The 8,615-nt window shown below is 35.7% G+C and overlaps 1 non-coding gene across 1 annotated transcript; it reads right to left on the bottom strand.

The window, feature by feature from the left end:
* Positions 1–2,041: 2,041 nt before the first annotated feature.
* On the bottom strand, positions 2,042–2,123 carry TRNAS-GCU (transfer RNA serine (anticodon GCU)). Its single transcript has one exon. It is a non-coding gene; the product is annotated as a tRNA-Ser (tRNA).
* Positions 2,124–8,615: the final 6,492 nt, after the last annotated feature.

Consider the following 8,615-nt stretch of genomic DNA (forward strand, 5'->3'; position numbering starts at 1 on the left):
TTTGGTGTAATTTGATCCAAATCTCTGAATCTTAGTATGATTGTCTTTTAGTATGATTTGATCCATATCTCGGAATCTCAGTACGATTGTCTGATGTTTTTCCCCTTCTCATCCTATAAAAAGAGAGAAGTAAGGCTCATTGAGGCATTCAGAGTTAGAGAATCGGAGAGAGAGTCTTGTTGTTTGAAGTCTGAGATAATCTTCGTGCTCTGCATCTGCGAACGTTTGTGTTTGATCTGTTTGCATCACGAAGAAAGTTTCTTTTAGAGTCGAGTTTGAAAAACTTGCATATTAGGGCCTAACAACCCTGGTAAGAACCTAAAGTGGTTGAACTCATTAAGTTTGAGTCTGTGTTTGCTTCAAAAAGTTCAAAGACAGAGTCTACAAAGGGCCAAGTAACCTCTAGAGTGCATTTTAATTTAAGGTGTAGCATCTGGTAAATGCCCAAGCAGTCTATCTCTTATTGAAATTTCTCTAAATATTCCAGCATTGTAATTCATCTTTTGAAATCAATAAAAGAGAGAAGTAGAGAAGTTTTTCAAAATGTTCTGCATGAGTTTATGTTATGTTATGTTATGTTATGTTATGTTATGTTAAATATTTTGTGAGAGGAGAGGTTTATCTGAGGTTCGTTGGAGGTTCACTGAGGATCGACAGATGTTTTGCTCATGTTGGCAAGAGGTAGTTAAAGAGCATTATTACGTGAAGATCTAAACGTTCGTGTACGGGTTCGTGTATTCATCACAAAAATATAAATTGCACAGCAAGCTTCATTTTCTCTTTCAGAAAAAGCCCCTGCTCCAAATTCGTATATAATAATAATTAATATTATATTTATTATTAATAACAAATTATTTATTTATTTAGTTTTATTATTATTATATTTTTATTGTAATATTATTTTATTATTATATATTTATCAATGATTTGTGTGGTAGATACAAATGAAGTCTTTAGCTTATATCAATCACATTTAATTAATCAAATGTGATTACAGTGAAGGGAATTATTATTATTATAATTTGTATATAATAATAATTATACTTATATTTATTATTATTAATAAATATTTATTATTAATAATAATTATTTATTATTTATTTATTTAGTTTTGTTATTATTATATTTTTATTGTAATATTATTTTATTATTATTGTGTGGTAGATACAAATGAAGTGTTTAGGTTCAAATGTGGTTATGCTATTCCCTATTTGTGTTTGAATGTTAGAGTGTGTATGTAGAATATATTACAGTTAACGGAATTATTATTGTTATTATTATTATTCGCAACAATTTCACTGGGAAGTCTTTGAAAGCATATATATTCTACCCCTTTGATTTTGAACCTGTGACCTCTTAAGAGGAAACACACTCTTAACTATTAGGCCCACTTTGATTTTGAACCTATAACCTTTTAAGAGGAAACACAACTCTTAACTATTAAGTTCACTCACATTGTGATCTCAAATATTCAAACCCTCGTGAAAAACCCGCAACATCCAAAATATAATGCATTCACTGATTAACGATCCAAAATATTCCAAAACAAATGTTAAAACGTCGCTAAGAGATTCGAACCCTCGATGCACTCACTAAATAAAGATCCAAATTCTTGCTAAGGGTGTAAACCCGTGGCCTGAGAGATTTGAACTGTCGCGGAAAACCCCATATAAATTGTGACCTGACAGATTGGAGCCCTCGCGGGGATCCTGCGGCATCGAGAATATGCATTCACTAATTAACGATGCGAAATATTGCACGTGGTGTAAAAAGGTCGCCTGAGGGATTCGAACCCTGGAGGCACGCACGAATTAACAATCCGAAATATTGCAGAAGGTAAACCGTGGCCTGAGAGATTCCGAACGCTCGTGGGTAAATGCCATATTAAATGTGTCCTGAGAGATTCGAACCCTCGGAATCGAGAATATGATGCACTCACTGGGCAACAATCCGAACGCTCGTGGAAAAATGCCTCGGCAAGGTGGCCCGAGAGAATATGATGCACTGGCCAACAATCCGAATTATTACAAAAGGTACAAAACGTCGCCTGAGAGATTCGAACTCTCGCGGGGAAACCCCATGTACTTAGCAGGCACACGCCTTAACCACTCGGCCAAAGCGACGCGGATATGTTCAGATGCCGTACATCTTAACTATTTATTCTAATTAAAACTTACGGCAAATACCAAAAGATAAAAATTTAATTTTTTAATTTTTTTTTTGGGTATGAATTAGGTTAACTTTAGATTAGTTTTAATGTTGGATGAAAGAATATCCGCCAGTTTAAAATTAAAATTGAAATATTATTTAAATCAAAGTCAATGGGCGTGAGAAGAGAATTAAAGAGATTTAGTAATGGTAGAATTATTTTAAGAGTTTAGTTGTATTTAATTGTTATTATCATTTATGTAATATAATAAATTGGACAAAAAGTTTCAAGTGATAGTTTTTGAATGGGTTTTTTTAACTGTTATTGATAATTTAGTTGTTTTTCATTTAGATATTAAAAAACAAATTAGGAGAAGATAAAATTTGAAAAATCATTAACAACATGCCAAAGTTTTTCATATTAAAGTTTTACTAATTTTTTTTTATTTTTATTCATGTTATATTCACAAACATGTCAATTCGTGTTATCCTCACAAACATGTCACACATGGGTGGGAGGAAAAGCTTGAGCATGTAAATATAATCACCAATATGCAATTAGTAATCGATGATTATGTTAAAGGTTTACTATTTTTCTAGATGTTTTTATTGATATAAGGTTTATGGTATATTTGGATTTATGTGTTATTCTAAGAAACTGTAAAATAGAGATTTATGATTATTACTAGTATAGATTTATTTTAATTACAAATTTACTAAGAGTTGAGAGAGATCAAATCTCATTATATGCAAATCTCATTTTAGAATGTAAAATTTGAAAAAAGATTTACACGTCAAGAGATTTAATCAATTTTAGTGTTTGATAACTCTGTGATTTAGATGGATCTATAGTGGTTTTTTTGCCTCTTTATATAAAGGATGTGTAATTTTTCGTTATGTAAATTGTATTTATTATTATTATTATTATTAAAAATTGAATGAACTACACGTCTCTCTTATTAAGATGTAATTACATTATTTTACCTTTTTCTTTTTTATACTGAAATATTTTAGAAGATCAACATTAACACACATATATACACACATAATATATATAAATATATAAACGAAAGTAATATATATATATATATATATATACTTTTTTTATCTTTTTATATATATAGTTCATATTGAAATATATTGTTTAATTTGATATTCAAATAATTTATTTATGTTTTATATTGAAATATTTATAAAAGATTATTGATGTTTATAATGCTTTTAATTAAAACTAACTAAATATATATAATCATTTGCATTTTTATTATAGCTATAAAAAAAATTTATTTAGAGTATTTTTTTCAAGGGACACATGTCAACTCCAAGTTAAGCATAGACAGAATTACACATCACCCTTATACTCGGGTGTAGAATGAGCCTATCGGCTCAATTATTCTTGTTATTATTCACATGTATCCATGCACATAAGTAACATGGATGAAGGAAGGGAAGACTGAGCAAACATATATAATCAATATCATTTTATTAGGGCTTATATAGTCAAATTCATAAAACATGTAATGTTCTTCATATAATTTGCACTATTTGACTATATAAATTCATAGGGAAGACTGAGCAAACATTTTATTGGGCCTTATATATAAAATACATCTATCTTGTAGTGTCTTGGAATAAATTTTATGATTATAACATCTCCTTCCTATTCTCTCTCTATTCTCTCTATTCTCTCATACTTTTGCACACTTAGAGCGTTCTTGGAGCACTCTAGCATTAGAGCAAGGAAGGCAAAGGAAGGACAAGAAAGCAAAGGAAAGAAGGGATCAAGCAAGGAAGAGTTGGATCAAGCGGCTACAACAGGATTACCTTGTAGGTATTGAGTTGCATGTAAGATTTCCTTGCTAGTTTTAACATGCATGGTACATGCATGTGTGTATTTGGTTCTCTTGCTATCATTGGCATGGGTTTTTCCAGGAGGGACAGTGGTTTTAGCCTTGCCTTGCCATTTCATGATAGCCATAGTGTGATGGAGTTCTCTCTTTAGTTGAGCGTGGATTGTCGGATGGTTTTGGAACCAGGTGAGGTGGTCTCAAGAAAATTCCCAAGGGCCTAGAAATCCCTTGATCGGTAATAGTGGGATACGCGATAAATCTTGAGGGGGAGACGGGAAAATACCTCAAGGTATTGGCAAAGAAATCCCGAGGCGTCCATGTTTGTTTTTGGCCTAGTGATCCCTTGACCTATTTTGACGAGATTGCAATAAAGCTTGGTAGTGTATGCTTCTTTATTTGGACCTAGGAATCCCTTAAATGGCAATCGCAGGATTGCGGTAAAGCCTGGTTGTATAGGTGAGGGTTTTGGGCCTAGAAATCCCATGACCAGTAATGGGAGGATATGCGGTAAACACTGAGGAGGCCCTGGTTGTTTTGTTGTGACTCCCACATTCATGCTTGCAATATGGCATGGGGGTGATTGGCTGAAAGAAATATTTTGTTCATGAGTATTCATACTTGTTATTATGTGGTTTTGATGGTTCTTCTATCACTGTTATTGTTTTGGTTATATGATGGTTATAAGCATGGTTTTATGATAGACTTTAGTTATGGCTCCTATCATGTTTTTATTAGTAAATGAATGGTTAATGAATGCATGACCTAATATATGTTATTGAAATTATTGTGAGAGGGCATCATACCTTCTTGATGATTTTCAGATAAGTATGAGACTCATATGTGCATATATGCATTTATAACCTATAGATTACATGTTCACAATGTGTTTTATGAAATGTTTGTTATGGTCAGGCCTTGTTATGTCAATTTCTTGTTTAAGTTTTGCATTAATGGCTTTGTCCTGGTGTCATTCATCATTCTGGAAAATTCTATCAAGTTCTGGGCAGAGGTATGGATCCTAACCTTGAAAAAGTGGCTTAGATCTCGAGGTCACATGCACAGAATTGAGTAAAATAGATTGTCGTCCTTGGGAGGCAGGGTTGTCCATGCGACTGGAGGCTTACAATCACTAGATTGCATTTTTATGCATTCGAGTGGCATCCTAGGTGAGTGAAAAAACAATTTAACATAGGGTTATGGCACATGGAGTGGTTGGTTGGCTCCTCGGGGTCCTGTAGCTCCTAATGGTGGTCAATAAAGTTTTGGTTGGACGATTCCACTTCCTTAACTATACCTAGGAGGTTGAGTCATATCATAGTAACTCTTCGTCACATATTTACCTCTGTGGACCAGTGAACTTGGGTAAGTGTGGGAGGAGGGTGTTATAGAGTGGTATCATAACATGGTTCAACACTTGGACTGGATGGGCGGAATGTGTTTGTCATGCATGCATGTCGGTTGTATATGTGCTTGTTATGTATACATGGTTATGGTCATCGTTGCAGTTGTGTTGTCATGTAGAATTTGATGATGTTGTTGTTGGGATGTGTTTGTTATACATACATATCGGTTGTATATGTATTTGTTATGCATGTCAGTGTTTATATGTTTGTTATGCATGCATTGATATGGTCATGGTTGTTGTGCATAAGGTCATGGTATGCAGTTGGTATTGTCATTCATGATGTCGGTATATTGATGTGCCATTATGATTATACATGTATCATGCTAATCTGGTTGATCTTGCAAACGAAATATCCTCCCCTGAACTATACTGAGGTATGTTGGTTATGTTTATGTTTGTTTTATCTAACATGATATACTTGCAGGAAGAAGAAGATCAAAGATGGCTAGAAAATTGGTGGATTAAAGTTCATGAATATCTCCCTACATATCAGATATGTAGCATGGTGATGGGTACTCTCCTGACATAGCTGACACTTTGAGGAGTTTGAAGGTAGAAATAAGAAGTTGCAAAGAAGATAATGAAATAATCATTCAGTCATAAGATAGACTTGCCAGGGAATAGGAGAAGAAAGCATAGTTCAATGCAGTTATCCTTCAGAGTTTGTCAGACTTGCAAAGACACAGACCACTTAGGATCAGTCATGGACAGGAGGACATGACTCATGGATCATATGGTAGAAAATCTCATGGTCGGAATAGGTTAGATAGGGATGACACGGTCAAATATGGTAGGTTATTGGATACACCTAATACGAAAGGCAGTGGACATGGGCTTTACTCTAGTTCTGGTTCAGACAGGTATCATGGTCATTATCGCTATCATCCTTAAAGGTGGAGTGACAGGGGATATTTGCGGGATGAGTTCAAGAAAGCCAAGCCACCTACATTTGATGGAGAATTGAAGAAGATGGAATATGTAGAGGCATGGTTTCTTAGAATGAAGAAATTCTTTGAGTTGCATGATTACACCGAAAACATGAAGGTCAGGGTAGCTATTTTCAGCCTCAAAGAGAAAGCAGACATCCGGTGGGAAGATGTGAAGCGGGTTAGAGACATCAGGACAGAGGAGTTGAGTTGGCATGACTTCAAAAGGCTTTTCTAAAAGAAGTACTTGTCAGAGATGTACTATGACAATAAATATAAGGAGTTATATGAGCTAAAGATGGGATCAATGATAGATGAGAAATACACGACTAAGTTCCTGGATTTATTGAGGTATGTACCGTATCTTAAGGATGAGAAAGCCAAATTTCAGATATTGGTGAGTGGATTACCATTAGTATTCAAGGATCAGATTGATTATGATGAGCCTCGGTCATTGGAAGAATTCATTGGGAAGTTGAAACACTGTTACGAGCAATCAAATCATAAGACAGAGTCTCAGCAGGGTTGGAAAGGGAAAGACGAAGCTAAAGGTAAATGGCCACTGAATTGAACAAGACCTCAAGATGCAGGTGAGAAAGAAAATGTTGTTCCTTACAAGAAGTTTAATGCAGTTGATTAGGGACATGGGTCATAGCCTGGAGAGCAACAGAATAAAGGTGGTGGTAGGAGACACTTGCAGTGTTGGATATGTGGCAAGGTGATCTAGATCTTTTAACTTCAAGGATGCATACAGAATTGCATATAAAAGAGCATATTAACCCAGTAACTTAACACGTGGAAAAGAAGCAGAAATCATAAAGAAACTATGAGATCAAAGGCACATAAATGATTTGATTATAGAGTTTACCCAATGTGGGCTACGGCTCCGGGCCCTGCTCAAAGCGGGGAGGCCTTCTTCCATTAAGTGGCAAGAAAGAAATGAATTACAATCAATTTTACAAAAATGACCCTTATATATCCATTTTTGATGATGGTATGAAATTGGAGACCTCGGCTAGAGAAATAGACTGCACGGTTGGATTCCTGGCACGAAAACGTGCAAAAATGGCTATAAACATATTAAATTATGACTAGCACCTCTAGCCCCCCAAGGGAATATTTTCAGCATCTAGAAAATCTCTCGCTCATGGTTCCGACCCTCCTAGCCGCTTAGGGTTCCGTGCTCTTCTCCTCCATCTGTCTCATTCGAAAGAACAATTTGGGTTTATGTTTTAGTGGGTGGTGAAGTTTACAAACCAAGGGTCATTGGCCTGTTGGTGGTGATGGCATCTAGGCCGAGGGCGGACCAGGTTCAAACCCGCGTAGCACCCCACATAGCATGATTTTGTTTTGGTGGATGTTATAAGTTTGGAATTTTTTAATATTTGGTGGAGTTCGGTTGGATAGATTGACATTTGGAGCCGCTCGAGTGGCGGGCCGGCCCACTGGACCAGGTAGGTTTAATCCCCACTAGCTCCACACTATATTTATGTCATATTGTTGGACGGTGGGTTGATCAAGTACACCGGTGGTGGCCTACCCACCCGTTTTATGATAAATTTAACATTGTCATTGGGAGGGGTTGTGGGGTTGGTGGCCCACCACCCCAATTTTTTTTTATATATATAGGCCACTATACCAAAACATTTCCACTGATTTTAAGGGTTACTGGATGAATTAAGGAGGTGCCAAATTTTCCCTTTCCAACCTCATTTTTCGTGCACCATCCTTTCACCAATATGTTGCCTCATTAGTGACTACCATTTGGCCAAGTTTGACTAGAACTTTGACTAGCTATAACTTGAGCATACGAACTCGAATTTGAGTGATGTTCGCATTGTTGGAATGAGGGAGACGAGAACTATGATCTGATCCTAGTTTCACTTCCATCTAATGACTTTGATTTTTGAGCTATTTCAAGGCCACTTCTATTCCTGGATCCATCCAGATCATCCTCCCCACTAAGGAGATTTTGGTCCTCCAAAAGCATGCACACTGCTTGGGTCCTTGTCAAGCCACACTTTCAACATCTGCATTCCATGCAAATCTGGTACATTCTTTGCAATCACATACAAATCCACACATGACTCAAATAACCCTATACTTTCCAAGAGTTTATAACACACACTCTTTGGTCAAGTTTACATCATAATATAAACCAATACCCCAGCTATCAACAAAAGGCCAAAAACATCATCGTTTCTTTAATAAGTGATGGAAAACACATCATCACTTTTACAATTATTCGCAACACATGATTTACAAAATGTGGCCATGACAAGCTAC

Source organism: Pinus tabuliformis, chromosome 1_2 (genome assembly GCF_031772625.1).
Source record: "Pinus tabuliformis cultivar Carrire ecotype Pingquan chromosome 1_2, CPIR1, whole genome shotgun sequence".
Lineage (NCBI taxonomy): Eukaryota > Viridiplantae > Streptophyta > Pinopsida > Pinales > Pinaceae > Pinus > Pinus tabuliformis.